Source organism: Dermochelys coriacea, chromosome 6 (assembly GCF_009764565.3).
Source record: "Dermochelys coriacea isolate rDerCor1 chromosome 6, rDerCor1.pri.v4, whole genome shotgun sequence".
Lineage (NCBI taxonomy): Eukaryota > Metazoa > Chordata > Testudines > Dermochelyidae > Dermochelys > Dermochelys coriacea.
The window spans coordinates 116453383-116470901 of NC_050073.1; positions in this window are offsets into that span (position 1 = coordinate 116453383).

The window sequence follows — 17519 nt, forward strand, 5'->3', positions numbered from 1 at the left end:
TCAAAAATGTTGAGCACTCAGAGTTCAAACTGGAAGATACTAAGCACATCTGAAAAGCAGACCCAGATTTCTGCAGTAGTTAAGTGTGTCAGCGTTGGGCTTACTTTTCCTGTACTATATCATACTAATAAAGCAACAGACATTTGATTGATGATCACTTCTTAGACTGTGAAAAGCTAACAGTTGACCTTTCCTTAGCAAACTGTTTACCTCTTAAATGTACACAGTAAACAGTAAGAGATTTTGCTCTACTTTCATTATGCTCACTGAGTATGCACATAACATAATTTAAACAAGCTTATCTTACTCGGGGGGAAAACATTCCTTCTACAGTTTAGGTAAAACAAGCAATTATTCTGTTACTAAGTGTAATTACTGCCTAATGATTTGCTTTGATTAATAGGACAATCAACATCTGCTCCTACTAATAGGGATTAGTAAACCCAAGCTTTTCCTTACATCGAAAGGTATGCTTTTTTCCCACTATAAAGATTTATTTTATTCAGGCTCATCTCCAAGCAGAAAAAAATCTTTGTGCGGTCTTCTCTAAGAAATGTAATAAAGAGAGGACACTCTCTATCAAACAATACTCCCTAGAAATCTTTACATGCTTCTCCATTCATAAATATGTATTTTTATGAAGCAAAGCAAATACTTTAATTTTCATCTGTCATTAATTAAAACAGTTACCTGTAATGGTCAAGAGCAGGAACTATATCAGGTCAAATGAAAATTACTGACAATTTTAAATTGTTTATATTTTTAATCGAAGGGTTAGAAGAAAGAACTATACTGGAATCAACATTTGATATTACTTTACTATTAATTATTATTATTAGATACTTTTTCTACCTAATTAGGAAATGAAGGAATGGAATTTCTAAGGATACTTGACATTTTTCAAAAGCTCCTTTTTAGTTTCTCTCTATTTTCTTCCTGTGCTACTCTGAAAAATAACAAAATACGAGTCTACAAAGCTAATCATTCTTCACTACCACTCATCTTCTATTGATCCTAAAGACTCTCAGATGGAGAGTAGTTAGATTTGAGTGTTAATCCAATCGGATAACAGACTCCCCATATGGTTAGTCACCAGCTTTGCCATAAGCCAATCAATAATCACTTTGATGAAGAAAAATAAGATTTTTGTGTGTGTGTGTGGAATGTTAGTGGCCGATCACTAGGACTCTGACAGCGACAAAGTACTGGGCAAAATCTAGATGTTGTTTATTGGACTTTTCAATTTCTGCTGTGTCCACATGAACACTGTTCATACAACTCTTGTGAAAAGACTTCTGACTGCCTGGGAGTTTTTACAGATACAAGAACTGAGTTAGCTTGGGCCACACAGAATCTAGCATCTTGCTTTTAAAGAAAGAGACCGAATACTTAATATAAGCATATTAAATATATATGTTAAAACAGGAAAGTATCCCTTAGGAATCTGCTTAACCATAAGTCATTGAACCCAGAAAGTTTGAGATTTATTTTTTTAACCTCTGGAAGATGGATGCTGCAACAATGAAGAGTTAGCACATAGTAAAGTATTCATAAAGCTCACAGATTTTTCACTTGCAGATCTGACATCCAAATGTACCATTTGAGCGAGATAAAAACAGCAAAGAGAGTCCAGTAATACTCAAATTTTTAAATACATATGCTCTAGACATACTAATGTCCCTTTACATTTGCGTTCTGTAAGCAGTTGTGTGATTTCCGTTTTGCTGCCTTGAACATTTACAGAAAGAGAACTTCAAAGTTGCATATGCAAGTCCTGTAATCACACAAAATGTATTTCAGATTCTCCTGCATGAGAATTCATGTACTCATCCTGTAAAAGGAACAGGAACAGAGATTGTGTCACCAATCACAGCTAACCAGCACCTCTCCAGGAGCCAAGACTGAATAGCTACAGAGAACTATCCAGGATTAGCATTAACAAAAATAAAAAATAAAAATAAAATTAGTGTGGTAAATTTCAAATACTTACTAAATTCAAGGAACTCAATCTGCTTGTCCACATTCAGGCAGCAGAAAAAGAGGCTGAATTAACTGGTTGGATGCATTACTTGTTGCAAATTATTTGCTCAGCTTTTCATGCCATTGTTCCTTGTAGGTCCACATGTGTGTTAGACAGGTTGTCCTCTTTCATAAAACTGTGTCAGTCACAGGCTTAGGATCTTCCAATTACTTCCATACCCTTTTCCTTTTAGAATGTGGTTTAAGCAGCGCAATTCCCCCTACTCCCGGTCACAAGGGTACAGTACTGGTGTTTTTTCTGCATTTGAAAGTTGGAGCTGCCAGGTTATGTGGTCTCTGTGCAGGCATTTTATTAATATGTTAGATTTTCAAAGCAGGACAGATGATTTAGCCACATATCAAAGGCACATCTTAGTCTGCCACATGCTGATAGATATATAGCTAAAACCTCTGCACTGCTTTGAAAACCTTAACCTTTATTATTATTATTATTATTTATATGTATTGTGGTAATGCCTAGGAGTCCCAGTCCTGGACCAGGATCCTATTGTGCTAGGGGCTATACAAACTAAAAGAACAAAAAAGACTGCCCCTTTCCCAAAGAGCTTGTACGTGTTTGTTAAGTTACAAGTCTCATTCACACAAGAATGGCCACACTGCTTGCACTGCAATATAGTACTAAAAGAATATTCAGAATGAGTAACCTTACATCAGCGTCTACATGTACTTTCCCCAAGCAAGTCTCCAAATAGAGGTTCTTAGTATTGGAGGTACACAGATCTCTGGACACATTTGCAAGGGACTTGTGAGTGTGTATTGTTTGCAACAAATGATCTGAACAGCTGTCAAGCTGCAATAATGTTTCAATAGTGACTCAAAAGGGAAAGTCCCACATGATCAAACCACACCGCTCCCTGAAGCATCTAGATGCTCCTGGTACTTCACCCATCCAACTAATGACCATGCCTAACCTTGCTTAGTTTACAAAATCTGATAGTATTTTAGCACCAGCTGATTACAGGTGAGAAAACCAGATTCAGTGGTGGTAGCATGCATAAAACACAGCAGGTTCAGCTACTGGATGAGATCTGTTCTAATAAATGTTCTTCCGTATGCCCTACATTGCTGGTTTGCAATGAGTTAAACTTGGTATTGTTCTACTTTATTTTCTTCTTAAACCCATTTTCTGGTCAGTCTTGACAGCAGTTTGAAGTGGTCTCTTTATTAACAAATGGCACAGAGGAAGGTAATTCACAGAGAAATGTATTAAAAGCTGTGGAGCCCCCACATGACAATAGTTAGTCTCCCATGCACCCTCTTCAACATAAAGGCACAGACAAGAGATCCCACATATTTCCTTCCTCCCTTACACTCCATCTTTTACCACAGTTATTTCCTTTAACAGATCGGTGAGTGGCAATCACTATTTACATGTTTAATATTGAAAAGCATTTCTTAATTCATTGTTCTGAAAAGGACACCTCCATTCCCTTAGGTCAAGGGAACAAATCTCTTTTTTCCCCTAGCTTTCTCCCCAATTGTCTTTTTTTCTTCCTATGAAAAAGCTGCTAGAGAGTGTCCTTCTATTGAAGGTGCTATTCAGAAAAGTTGACACTGCTAATCAAAATTCTTCCTATGTCATTAAACACCACACCAAGAATAGCAATATTCATATTCAGCATGAAGGCATAAGAACATGTATAGGTATTTAATTTAATAAATTCCATAACAATCACCGCTTACACCTTCATAAAAGAAATAATCTGCATGTGGAAAATTGGCTCGTAGGCAGATAATTTAGATGGAGTATAGAAAAACATACGGTTTCTAAACTGGAATTGATGAGATGAAAAAATAAGAATGGACCTATACATGAGGCAAGTGTATAGATCTCTGTATAGTAGTTCTACAGCAGAATACAGCCCTCCATTTTCCCATCCACTGAATTGATGGCCAAACTTACTGACCCTCCAAGCCACATACAACAATCTTCAGAAATTCAGGAGACAGGCCGCATCTGCCGGGGCTCGGGGTTTCAGCCCTGCGGCAGGTGCCTGCCAGGGCTCGGGGCTTCAGCCCGGCTCCTGCTGAAGCCCCAAGCCCTGGCAGGTGCACCCTGTGGGGCTGAAGCCCCAAGACCTCCCTCCCCACTGGGCAGAAGCCCCTACCTCACCACCCTGCTATGAGGCAGAGGTCCCAAGCTCCCCACTGCCCAGTCTAGTAGATGGAGAATGGGGGTGGGGGTGAGGGGCTCCACAAGCTGCACTTTAATGGTAAAAGAGCTGCATGTGGCTCGCAAGCCACAGTTTGGCCACTCTTGAATATGCCATCAGTCAGTCCATTTTCTTAACTAATACACGTCTACTAGAGCCAAGAAGCTTATTGCTTCTGGTAGTGGTTTGCCAATGGGAAAGACAAGTTCAAAAGATCCAGTTTAAGATTCACATAATTAATTTTCCTTCTACATCTGAGATGCAAGAGTACGTGTAGTAGGCAGTCTAGGCTAAGGGGGAACGGCCTACCTGACAGTCTTCACTCGCATGGGGGGAGGGAGCGGAGAGGAGCAAGCAGCGGGTGGGGGAAGGGAGAGGAAAGGAGTGAGCAGTGGCCAGGGCCTCAGGGGAGAGAGGCCAAGTGGGGGCAGGGGTGAAGGCATGGTCTGGGTGCTGGGACACCTTCTGAGTGTGGACCCAGCGCCACGCCATCAGTGGCTCTAAAATGCTTCACAATCCATCACTTACTATGCTCCAAATGAAAGGGTTCTGCAGGATGCAGGGACATGCTGGATGTATTTCATATCTTCAGAGGTAATTATTTCCCATCAAATCTACCTACCCCAAATGCTAAGTCCTCTCACTCTTTTCTTCTGCAGACTAAATAAACCCAGTTCCCCCAGCCTCTCCTCTTAAGTCATATGCTCCAGCCCCATAATCATTTTTGTTGCCCTCCACTGGACTCTCTCCAATTTGTCCACATCTCTTCTGTAGTGGGGGGACCAAAACTGTACGCAATACTCCAGCTGTGGCCTCGCCAGTGCCGAATAGAGGGAAATAATCACTTCCCTCGATTTGCTGGCAATGCTCCTACTCATGCAGCCCAATATGCCATTAGCCTTCTTGACAACAAGGGCACACTGCTGACTCATATCTGGCTTCTTGTCCACTGTAATCCCCAGGTCCTATTCTGCAGAACTGCTGCTTAGTCAGTCAGTTCCCAGCCTGTAGTAGTGCATGGGATTCTTCCATCCTAAGTGCAGGACTCTGTGCAGTCTCATGGGTGACTCAGTGGAGTTCTGCAGAACCATGCCAAAAAGGATTGGTTCCTGGGGCCTGGTTATACAATTAAACCTCCATGTGTACATGTTTTACAAATCATACAGTCTTACAGCCAAATTCTATTTTTAGAGATATACAGGCACAACTCCCATTGATGTTCATGAGTGTAGCTGAGGAGTTTGTACACAAGTGTGAAAATGAAGACGTCATTAGATGCACCAATTGCCATCCCGTCTGTGGTATCAGTACTTTAAACAATAGGCTGTGTCATATGACAGCAGTAAAGAATCACGTAAGGATTCACTTTCTTCAGATGCTGAACATGGAACCTGATTAGAATAAGGAAAGCAATATCATCCCTAAAGCAGATGCTCTCTGCTTCACTTAGAACCTCTATCCTCTCCTGCCTTGCCTGGCTTTCCTCATAGAAGGCTAAAGAAACAGTACACAAATCTTCACAGAGTGTAAGGGCAAAACACTTCTCTGTAGTCTACATTGCATCTTTCAATCCTTATTTTCAAATACAGACTTTATTATATATTCTGCACTCACTCCACACAAGTGGAAAAGTTCATGTATGTATCGAGAGCAGAACTGAGATATCTTAGTGCAGGTGAGAAAGGCGAAATCTGTACTCACATATCATGCACTACATGCAGAGAGGGGGGAGATTCATTCTGCTCACATGTATTCTGGCAGTAAGGGATGTATTCATTATATTTCCTAATTATTATATTTAATTCCTTTCTTAGGGACAGAAAATGTAGAATTAATAAGATATCAACAGACAAGAAGTATAAAGTAATTGCCCATTACACTATAAATGTGTGATAATCATTGGCTGGAGGAAAAGAAGTCTAATTGCATGAAAACTCTTGATGGTTTCATTATGCGTCTACTAAGAAGAGGCCACTACCCTCAATCCAAATAAAGGACTGGAGTCTCTGTGCACTTATACTGGTGCAAATAAGAGGTTGTGCTACTGAGGTTACACTGGTGTAAAGCTGATATAAATGAGATCAGAATGAGGCACATAGATGTATTGGCCAGTACAGAATGCAAAATTTTATAACCAGTTTGGCTGTAAAAGAAAAATTAAACAAAAATGAAAGCTTAGCTGAATAAAAACTAGAGTTCTGTGCAGCGCTTGAGGGAAGTGGACAGGGAATTGTAGGCAATGCAAATTAAGTGCCAGATTCTGCTATTACGCAGCTGTAAATCCAGAGTAATTCCACTGAATCCAATGTAGTTATGTATTGCAATGTAGTTATTCCTCTTCTCTGGCTTCCCTGATACTCTGCTCGCTCCTTCCAGATTATCCGAAACACAGCCGCTAACATCATGTTCTTTGCTTGCCAAAGGGCTCATCTCACCCTCCTCTTTGAATCCCGCACTGTCTCCCCCACCTTTCTGCTGCATCACACTCAAGCTTCTTGTCCTTGCCTTCAACACCCTGCATAATTCCGCACCTCTCCACTGATCTGGTGTAGTCTCTATTCATGTTGCTCCTTCACCCCACTCCACTAGGGGACGTCTCAGTGTCTCCTTTATCTGCTTCTCTCAATACTTCCCCATGCTCCCTCTTGTGTCACTACTCACGCCCTTCCTGAGCTGCTCTGCAAAGTTATCACCCTCAACTATTCTTATTTTATTTTATTTCCTCTTCATCCACAGGCCCTCAAGGAAACCAGCTGACACGCACATCCACTTAGCAATTTTAGCCTCTCAGCACACAAGAGCAAGAGTTGTTGCTCCTTCATGCTATGCATTAGTGTCATTGAGCATTTGCATAACCTCAGTGATGTGCCCCTGGTCTTTCCTTTTCTATATTTTTTTAACCCTCTTCATGTCGGCTTTAAAATTGGTTGTAAACCCTTTGGGGCAGGGATTTTAATGTTTTAGCTGTGTGTGTCTTTCATCTTTATTTGTGAGGCACCTCACACAAGTTTGGGTGCCTTTATTTTAAATAGTAGCAGTAGCTAGTAACTGAAGATTAAATTTGGCCCTAAAATAGCATATGTTAGGGAGAGCTGCTACCACCACCTATTATTAAGGTTACCTAGTACTTTATGATAAGACCCTGTCTTCAGCTGCTTATAATTCTGCCAAACTTTAAATCATTGGGATGAAATTCTCTATTCTGGATTCTCTATTCAAACTGAAGGTTTGGGGTTTTGGTTTTGGAAAATTTCAACCAAAACAGTGCAGCCATTTCCAAGCACGAGATTGGGGGAAAATGCCTTGTCCACGTTAAAAAATTCACGAGAGCTTTGCATTTAACAACTCTAGCTCCTCCATGCTTTAGACTGGGGCTTGAATTTGCCAAGAGGCTGCTGGCCTTTGAGTAAGGGATGGGGCTCTTGCTGTCCCGATGCGTGTCCGCCCAAATGTGGCCAAGTCTTTGAAAAAATTGCAGCTAAAATTTCCAAAGATTTTGTCCTCACTGTGCATGCTTGTACCTCTCACACCTTCATGTCAGTCCTGGGCATGTGACATCCCTACAGAGCATTTCCAACCCACAGATACAGGGCACAGAAGGACTTTCCCTGTAATGACTGTGCCTGCTCAACAAGATGTTGTTAACACTATAAGAAATGTGACAGACATTAGAGAAATGACTGAGCACATGGAATACAGACCAAGTGTCTGACTAGGCTCTCACATCGGTGTAACTCAGGAGTAAATCCGTTTGAATTCTGTAATCAAAACTTTCAAAGCTGGGCACCTAAAATTAGGCTCCTAAGTGTGGGGTTTTCAAAAGCATTTTGGCTTTTAGTAGGAGTTGGGTGCCTAAATCCTTCACAGGTTCTTGACCCCCCCGACCCCATTTACCTTCCTAAATTAAAAGTGGCCTGCTGCTCTCATTGATTTCAATTTTGAAAATCAGTTTTCAAACAGCTCAGCCGTTTTGAAAAAAACGAGGCTTTTGTGCATGTGTGTTGAGGGTAGGAGGGGTTAAATCTGGATTTAGGACCCTAATTTTAGGCACCCAGATTTGAAAATTTTGGCCAAGGGGGTCACACTGGGGCAAGTGAGATCAGACTCATGCCCAAACCATGGGGGAAAATAGCAAATCAGAAAGATCTTTTCAAGCTCAAGGTTAAATCTATTTCTGCAAAAGCTGCAAAAGATTCTTATAAGGCAATGGTTAATGATCAGTGCTTCTAGGTCTTCAGCAGATGCAAAGGGAATATTGATATAATCCTATTAGTGCACTGCACTCATTATACATACTTATGTCAATTAGCTGAGCATTTTAGCAGAAAGGTGAATTTAAGAAATACATTTTTAAAGAAGCCCGTTCAGACTTCCAGTGCAAAAATCAACTCTGAACTACCCCAAAACATCAAGGTCCATTAATGAACTTAATCTGACACTAATTTTGTATAATTATATTAAGATGTCACAACTAATTTAATGACATAATAGCTCCCTGTTCCATAAACAACCACGAGTTTGGTTACATTTCATTACCAAATAGAAAAAGATGACTTAGCTACTTTTAGTTTTTGATCATCATCATTTTATATTGTCTATTGATACCATTTTTCAACCTGGCTATTTTATTGTTCTGAAATAAAGAATTTCAAATCATTCAGGGAATAATTGAATGTTTACACTCACAAAAGTTAGAGACCATTTCTTAGTGCACCTAAAGAGCAAGCTTTGTAAGCTTTGTCATTTTTCTTCAGGAAATGCAGTCTAGAAGCTGTTGGTAAACAGAACATGGAACCCAGTGACATACCATTTGATGTGTGAACCCTGGAAGATCAGTCAGATAACCTGGATGATGAAATGTGTACATTTTATTCTTCATTGGCTTGTATCTTGAGTAGTTACTTACACGCATGCACACTGTGTGTAAAATGATACTATTCTGATCATTCACTTTGCAGGACTGTCTCTTATGCCATGTCTGTACAATGGGATCCTGATCTCAGCTGCAGTATCGACGTGCTACTGAAATAAATATTACATTAAAAAAAAACGATGTTAAAAGAAAATGCAGGTTGCACTGAAATGTTAGGAAATGCCAGAACATAGGCTGCCTGTGCAATCAGTCCCCTGTGTATTGGCAAAAAGTGTGTTTTTCCCTAGACTCATTCTCAGTAATGGCCAAACCATTTTTGCTGAAGCTTCCCGAAACAAAGCAGCCTGTGGCAGATCTCCAGCATGGAAAATTTCAGCCTTAATGGTTAAAGTTTGGCAGAGTTAAAAGCAACTGAAAACAAGGTCTTATATGGGAAATGTTGGGCAACCTTAACAAGAGGCAGCTTTACCAGCTCCTCATATAAAAAATAATTTGGCCAGGTGGAATTGCCTGCCTGACATACAAGCACAGTTGCCAACTTTCACGCGGTAAATAAGCACCCCAACTTTCATTATAAGCCAAAAATCAAGCTAATTCCATTTCAAAACAAGCCAATCCCTAAGAACCCCAACACCCTATGTGACTAGATCCCCCGGCTTGCAGCCTGGGACTGCGGTGGGCCCGCTGTGCATCCCTCACTGTCTCCCCCCTTGACCCTGCTTGCTGGGAGCCGATCAAAAAAAGGAAGCTACAAGCAACAAGCTACAAGCCAAAAACTAGCTAACAAGCAACTCACAAGCCAATTAAGCCAAAAACAAGCCCAATTCCTGCGTTTTTTCTGCAGGTTTGGCATGTCTGCATACAGGGTCCCAGAGACCCAAGTCCTGAAGTGGGAGCACAGAGCAGAGGAAGTCAGTGGGGACAGGGTAGGGGCACAGTATGCTTTGAGTATAGGCCAAGAAGCAGATGAAAGAGAGGGTCTCCTTACTCCAACCAATCCAAAGGATTCAACTTGACTTTGAGCATGGGCAATGATTCACACTGTGAATAACTGACCAACAACTGAAACATTTGGTAGTGGCATAATTCCCATTGCATTCTCCCTCAAAAAATAAAACAGCAAATTCCCTATGTGTGGCCATATTTTGGATCTGCGGTAGTCAACTACAATACATATTATTATTTCTTTGTATTATAGTAGTGCCCAGGAGCCCATGTGCTAGGTGCAGAACAAGAAGATGGTCCCTGCCCCAAGATGCTTACATTCTATGTATAAGACAAGCGACAACACTTGGCTACAGACAGACTGGAAGTGAGCAAATACAAAATCAAATCTTAAATATGGCTGGTCCAGTTCCTCAAGATGAAACCCTGTTATGAGAACATGGTGCCCACAGTATGCAATGAAACACAAAGAAGTGTGTGTGTGTGTGTGTGTGTGTGTGTGTGAGAGAGAGAGAGAGAGCAGGGAGTGGTGGGTGGGGATGGTTTGATTTAATTGTATTTATTTAATGTTTACACAGCTGAAATGCGCGGGGTGTTTTATAGGCTTCTTAAGATTCAGCATCCTGCCTCAAAGAGCCTACAGTTTAAGGTTCCAGCCCACTGTCAGGATTTGCTACCACCCAAAAGCCTCTATTTCACTTGTATCAGTTTTCAGGACAAAGCATTGTCTCCCTGGTGTCTCTGTGATGGCACTGTAGCAGGTGGGCTCAGGGGCTACAACAGGTTGACATGAGACTAGGGGGAAAGTTGTTGCACAGTGAGATTTTTAAGAACGTCCTCGCCCCTGTGTGGGTTTAATAAATACTTTATTCATGTTATTTTCATGCTGCCATTTTTCACCAAAATATGTATTTTTTACTTCCTATGCACTAGAGATTAAGAAAAAAATTCCTAATTTTTTCTGTTGCAAAATTTTCCCCCTACAGTTCCCATGCCATAAACCAAAATGATTTCTAAATACAGACCTGAATGCTGCTGGTTAATGGTTGGCCAAAATCATCTCTGAATCCATAATTTATTAATATGTGATATAAAGATAACTTAAGGAAGAATACAGAGCAGCCTCTACTTTAAGTGGATCTAGGGTAGTTCAGGAGATTAAATAGATGTCATTCTCTGCAATTTATAATTCTAAGTCAAATTGGTTTGTTCAGTTAACTATGAAAAAACTACTTTAAGCACTAATGACTGGCTAAGCAATTCTGAACTGGTCAGTCACAAGCATGTGAGACTGTGGCAGGAGAGGAGTTGGACAATTTTTGTTTCATTAATAATACATCTTTCTTATTTGCAAGCTCTACCCCTAGTGCATTAAATTTATGTCACACCTTAAGAATGAGAGTCCCAACTTTAATGCATTCATATTTAATTGTGTGTACATATTGGTGTTCTGAAAATAAAAGGAACATTAAGTACAGGAGGGCAAGAGTACCAGACTACTTTACAAGCAGTACCTTATACAGAACAAATTTGACAAAAATCTACAGGAGAATCTATTCCAGATTCTGCACTGTTCATGTGTGTTTAGTGTTTTCAAAACAGGGGAAACTACGGTTGTCTAGATAGCAATCTACTGAGTGGCAAGCCAGGGAATGAATCTACATGGCACCAACTTGCCCTCCAGTAATATCCCATGTGGGTATTGCTACCGCACCGTGTAAGTCCTGAACTCTGGGACTTCAGTGTGCTCTAGCAGTGTCCATTGTAACTGCTAATAGTTCCAAGATTGCTTCAGCTAGTTCCTTAAGTATCCTAGGATGAATTTCATCAGGCCCTGCTGATATGAGTACATCTAACTTATTTAAATATTCTTTAACCTGTTCTCTCTTTATTTTGGCTTGCATTCCTTCCCCCTTGTTGTTAATATTAATTTTGTTGCGTATCTGGTGACCATTAACCCTTTTAGTGAAGACTGAAGCAAAATAGGCTTTAAATACCTCACCTTTCTTGTTATTAGCAATCCTTCCCTACTAAGTAGAGCACCTACACTTGCCTTCATATTTCTCTTGCTCCTAATGTATTTCAAGAACATCTTCTTATTGCCTTTTATGTTCTAGGCTAGTTGTATCTCATTTTGTGCCTTAGACTTTCTGATTTTGTTCCTACACGTAATGTGCAATTCTTTTGTACTCCTCCTTAGCAATTTGTCCACGGGTTCCACTTTTTTAGGATTTCTTTTTGATTTTCAGGTCATTAAAGAGCTCCTGATTGAGACAGTTTGGCTTCTTACTATTCTTCCTATCTTTTCTTCACACTGAGATTTGCAGTTGGGTCTTTAATAGTCTCCTTGAGAAACTGACTTCTCCTGTACTCCTTTATCCCTTAGATTTTTTCCCCATTGAACCTTACCTACCAATTCGGAGTTGTTAAAGTCTGTTTTTTAAAGTCCATTGTCCTTATTCTGCTTATTCTGCTGCTTTCACTGCTTTCTTTCCTAAGAATAATGAATTCTATCATCTGATGATCACTTTCATCCAAATTGCCTTCTACCTTCAGTTTCACAACCAATTCCTCCCTGTTGGTCAGAATCAAGTCTAAAATGACTGTCCTCCTGCTTACATCCTCCACTCTCTGAAACAAAAAGTTTTCCCCAATATGTTCCAAGAACTTATTAGAAATTTTGTGGTTTTCTGTATCACTTTTCCAATGCATTTCTGGATAGTTAAAGTTCCCCATTACTGCCAGGTCTTGTGTTTTGGATATTTCTGTTATTTGTTCTAGAAATGCCTCATCTACCTCCTCCTCCTCATGTGGTGGTCTACAGTAGACTCATACTATCACCTCACCCCTGTCTTTACCCAGAGACTTTCAGCCAGTCTGCCTCTTGCCTCCTTCTGCACCTCAGAATAAGTGTATATATTGTTGATGTATAATGCAACACCTTCTCCCTTTTTACTATGCCTGTTCTTCCTGAACAAGCTGTACCCCTCTATACCAGTATTCCAGTCATGAGACTTATCCCACCAAGTCTCTATGATGCTAATTAAGTCATAATTAGCATATGGACGAATATTTCCATTTCTTCTTGTTTATTCCCCATACTCCTTGCATTTGTGTACCGATGTCTAAGATAATGAGCAGATTTTCCCACTGATTTCCCTGTTGTTAGTCCATGGGTGCTTTGCCCATCTTGGCCAACCAAGTTCTTACCCCTCAAATTACACTGCTTGCGTAACACTACTTTGGCATGCCCATCTCAGCATACTGCTGCCCTCTGCTGGCATTCCATGTTACTGCCCACTTTGCATACCCTAATGTTTCCAGACAGATTTTGTGAGCTTTCTTCATTACATACCCTGTGTTGGGAAGCTCAGCATTGCACCCATTACTGCCAAAAATGCCAATTACTGCTGCTATGAATTTTAGTCCCTCTGCTGCACATTCTGGAGGACACTGGTGCAGACAAGGAGCCTGAGATGTTGAGGACTGTAGATACAATAAGAGAGCACTCTTTACACTATACTTTTCCAAGTGGCTGTCCCTGTTCTCATGGACGCTGGCATATGGAGGTATAATTTACAGCTCCTTACACCATAGAGGCCCTCGCACTGGAAGCAGGAATTCACCAGCAGGAAGGAAAACCAATGGTCCCACCACCTTTTCTCTGTTGGGGTTCTCTGGGGGACAAAGGGTTAATTCTTGCCAGGCGCTCCCTACGAATTACCCCATTGAGACTGGAGAGAAGAACTGAATTAGCAAATCCCCATGCCATACTGACCATGACCTCTATCTGCCATGCTGACCACAGAGTGCGACATTGATGATTTCCACTGGCAACCTTGCCAGCCCTGCCTCAGGGCTTTCATCTACCCAGGCTGAATCCAGGCCAATAGCCAGAATTGTAATAATTTGATAATATGAAGGAGAGTTTTGTATTGTAAGTCCTCTGTTGGAAACATCTGCATTTTGTCCTTTTCTTTGAATTCTTTGGGTCAAATCAGTGCTTAATTCGTCATGAAAGAGGTGCCAGGGTTCAAGAAATTAGGTGCTGGGGCTCAAGCAATTTTTTTTTGCATTCATTACTGATGCAGCAAGCCCAGAGGTGCCCAAGCTACGAACTGCCAAGCCTAGAGGTGCTGAGGCTCAGCCTTGGCAAGCCCTGGCACAAATTAAGCACTGGGTAATTGGAATGGCATCCCTTTACACCAGGGAATTTGGCCCTTTGTCTTTTTTCCCCTTTTTTAGTTTTAAGTTACCCTCTACTTTTCATATAAAGTATGACACCTACACACACACTCATACACATGAGATTCAGGCCTTGCTACAAGCATAAACAATAAATAAGAGCATCATGGTTATTTTAATCCATCCAAATCAGGGAACTCAATTTCCCAATAACACACATACAAATGTCTCAATAAAATTAGGGTACTGCATCTCTTTCCTCAAAGACCAAACCTGAAAGAAGGACAAAGTGTATTTTCATGTCATTTAATAAAGAGGAAACATGCTTCAATAATAATCGGTATGTCTGATAAATACATTGTATTTTGCATCAATGGCTAAACACAAACTGGAATAAGATAAAAGACATTTTTCTCTGGGTGACTGAAGAACATAAGCCAGTAATGCAATTCTTAAACACAAATCCATATGCAAAACATCATGGAGTCACAGAATCATAAATCTAAAATGGTTGATCTGAGCATGAAAAAGTATTTTCTCAGAAATAATCACAGCAAGAACCATTGTTCAGTTTACAGCTACCACTGGCAATCTAGATCAGATTCAATCCTTGACTTGCAGTCATTTAAGAGAACAGACTGTTATGAAGGAAATATGTTTTGCAAAGTATATTAGTGGAAGCACTTGGAAAGTCACCAACCCCAAATGGTTAAAAGCAATTGCATTTTAATTAAGTTGCACCAGAACAAACAGGCCATGGAAATAATGGCAAATGGACAAATGTTTCATTGAGCATTATGATTAACAAAGAACATATCTTCTGAAACATCCCTTAAGAGCCATATAATGGCAGAGCAGACATGAGACATTGTGCTGCATAATATTTCAACTCATCTAAGCCAAGCCAAGCACAAACATTAAATAGTTCTCTCTCAGTTTAAGATTAAATAATGGTAATTTGGCCATCTGAAGCACAGTAAAAGGGAAACAAATGGATACATGGTATTAACAGAGTTAATTATAGATGCAGATTAAAAGGCAAGACTGAGTAGTGGAAGAAAAGGAAAGAGTAACCTCCGGCACAGAGATACTGACATGCAGCAGTTGTCAGTCACCTAGCAACAAGTTTCCTATCCCTGCTGTGCTCTTTAATTCAGCAAATCTGCTCAGGATGTTGGGCTGTTCTCCTGACAAAACGTATTATGTAGTAGACTGAAGGATACAAAAATCCACTGTACACAACACTCTGCTCCCTATTGACCACTGATCCTTTCTCTCAACCCACAAAAGAGGCTTGCATAATGCTCTGAAAAGAGGAAAGTCTCAGCAGAGAAAACATTTGCTTGTAATTGAGATTGACTACATAATGGTAATGATGTTCTTTTTTAAATTCGGCTTGTTGAGGCCACACTGTTTGTCTCCTGGCACTCAAAACACATCCCTGCTGGGAAAAGGGGCAAACATTGTAAAAACTCAAACCAGTGGGGCTTTTTCTTTTCACTGAAAACACAAACACATACACACACTTTGTAACTAAATGGGCAAGTCTGTTTCCTAAGAACTGAAACAAGGGGAGGGGGGAAAAAGGCAGCAGCAAAAAGGAAAATTACGCTAGTTTCTGCAAAAAATTGGTTGGCTGGCTTAAGGACAAAACCATAATGCAGGCAACATATTTTGTAATTGGTTTGGATAACTAACGAGCACTTGTGGCTGAGAAAGCGTCTTGTTTTATTCCTGTGTATCCTCAGCCACACTGCTACAAGGTACAGGCAATACCCCATGACTCCCCTGTGTACATCTATATTAGAGTTAGTTTTGGGCTTTGGAGTACTGGCTATGTGAATTGGGGGAATAAACTGGGAGCTGGTTTTCAAAGACCGTAGTCTTGATCTAGTGATCTACAGTCAGTGGCAGAGGTCTGGTTGGTCTCTCCTCTAGAGGAAACTTATAGAGATGTTGCTATTGCCCCCATGAGAGTTACAATGGTTACTGAAACAGCACTCCAGGAAGGGAACAGACTGGACACAACCAATGGAACTGCAAGAAGATAGTTTTATTATTACATTTTAGAAAATGGTAGATATTACACTGTTGATTTCAGGAGCGAGTTGGGGGTGGAGGGAAATGTGGGAGGTCACGAAGCAAGATTATGGTCCCATCTGGCTCTCCTTGATGCCTATAGAAAAACTCACTGGAAGGGAATAAGCCCTCACAGGAACTAAGGGCTTGAGCCAAAGCTCATTATTTAGACTGTAAGTTATATGGGGCAGGGACTGTCGTTCTGTGTTTGTACAGCACTTTGCACAATGCGATTCTGGTCTATGGCTAGGGGTTCCAAGGTACTATGGTGATACTAGGAATGATAAATAGTAATGCAAGTCTTCCCATTGATTTCAGTTGTCTTTGTATGAGGTCCTAAGAGTCAAACTCATGTCTCATGTAACACCATCTAAATCAGGGGAGTTGCCACAGCAGAGATGAATTTGGCCCAGCCTGTAGAATTTGACTAATCAACAATGATGAGATAGGGGCACAATATCTGCAAGTATTTGAGCACTGAGGACAAAAATTATTTAGGTTGGTGCCAGGGCATGGTATAGCTAGGTATAATGGGATGAAGTTAAAGGAAAGTTTAGGTAGAACACTTGAGAAAAGTTTTTTATGCAAAGTTCTCTGGGATTGTGAAATAGCCATCCAAGCAGAACGACAGAAGCCCCATCACTTGGGATGTATAAATCAACTCTTATCTATGATGAGTAGTATCACACTGCATGAGTAGCCACTGATATCCAGTGGGACTGGGGATCATGGGGATCAGAATCCAACCCTGTTTTGATAGTATATTCTTTATACACAAACAGATGGGCCTGTGTACACAAAGGAAGTGTATGCTTATGATTTCTCTCCAAAACAGCTACACAAGAGAGAAAAATATCTCATTGCTCCACAAAAGATCTCCCATTCAGATTACAGAATAACTAATTCTTAGTACTTATGCAGCAGAATCATACAAGGAATTTATGTGCAAATGGATGATTGGCAGCAAACTTCTAAATGACAATAGTCAGAGCCAAATAAGTACCCATACAGATCAGATATTGCCACGTGGGCCTCCATCCTACAAACACCTCTATCTACGTGTCTAGATAGCTCAGCTTTTTCATCACTGTAATGTCTGATCACTCCCCAATCTTTAATACATATCTACCCCCATGAGGGAGGCAAGGCCTCTTATTCCCCTTTGACAGATGGGAAACTGAGGTACCAACAGGCAACGTGATTTATCTGTGGTCACACAGGGACTCAAACCAAGGTCTCTGAAG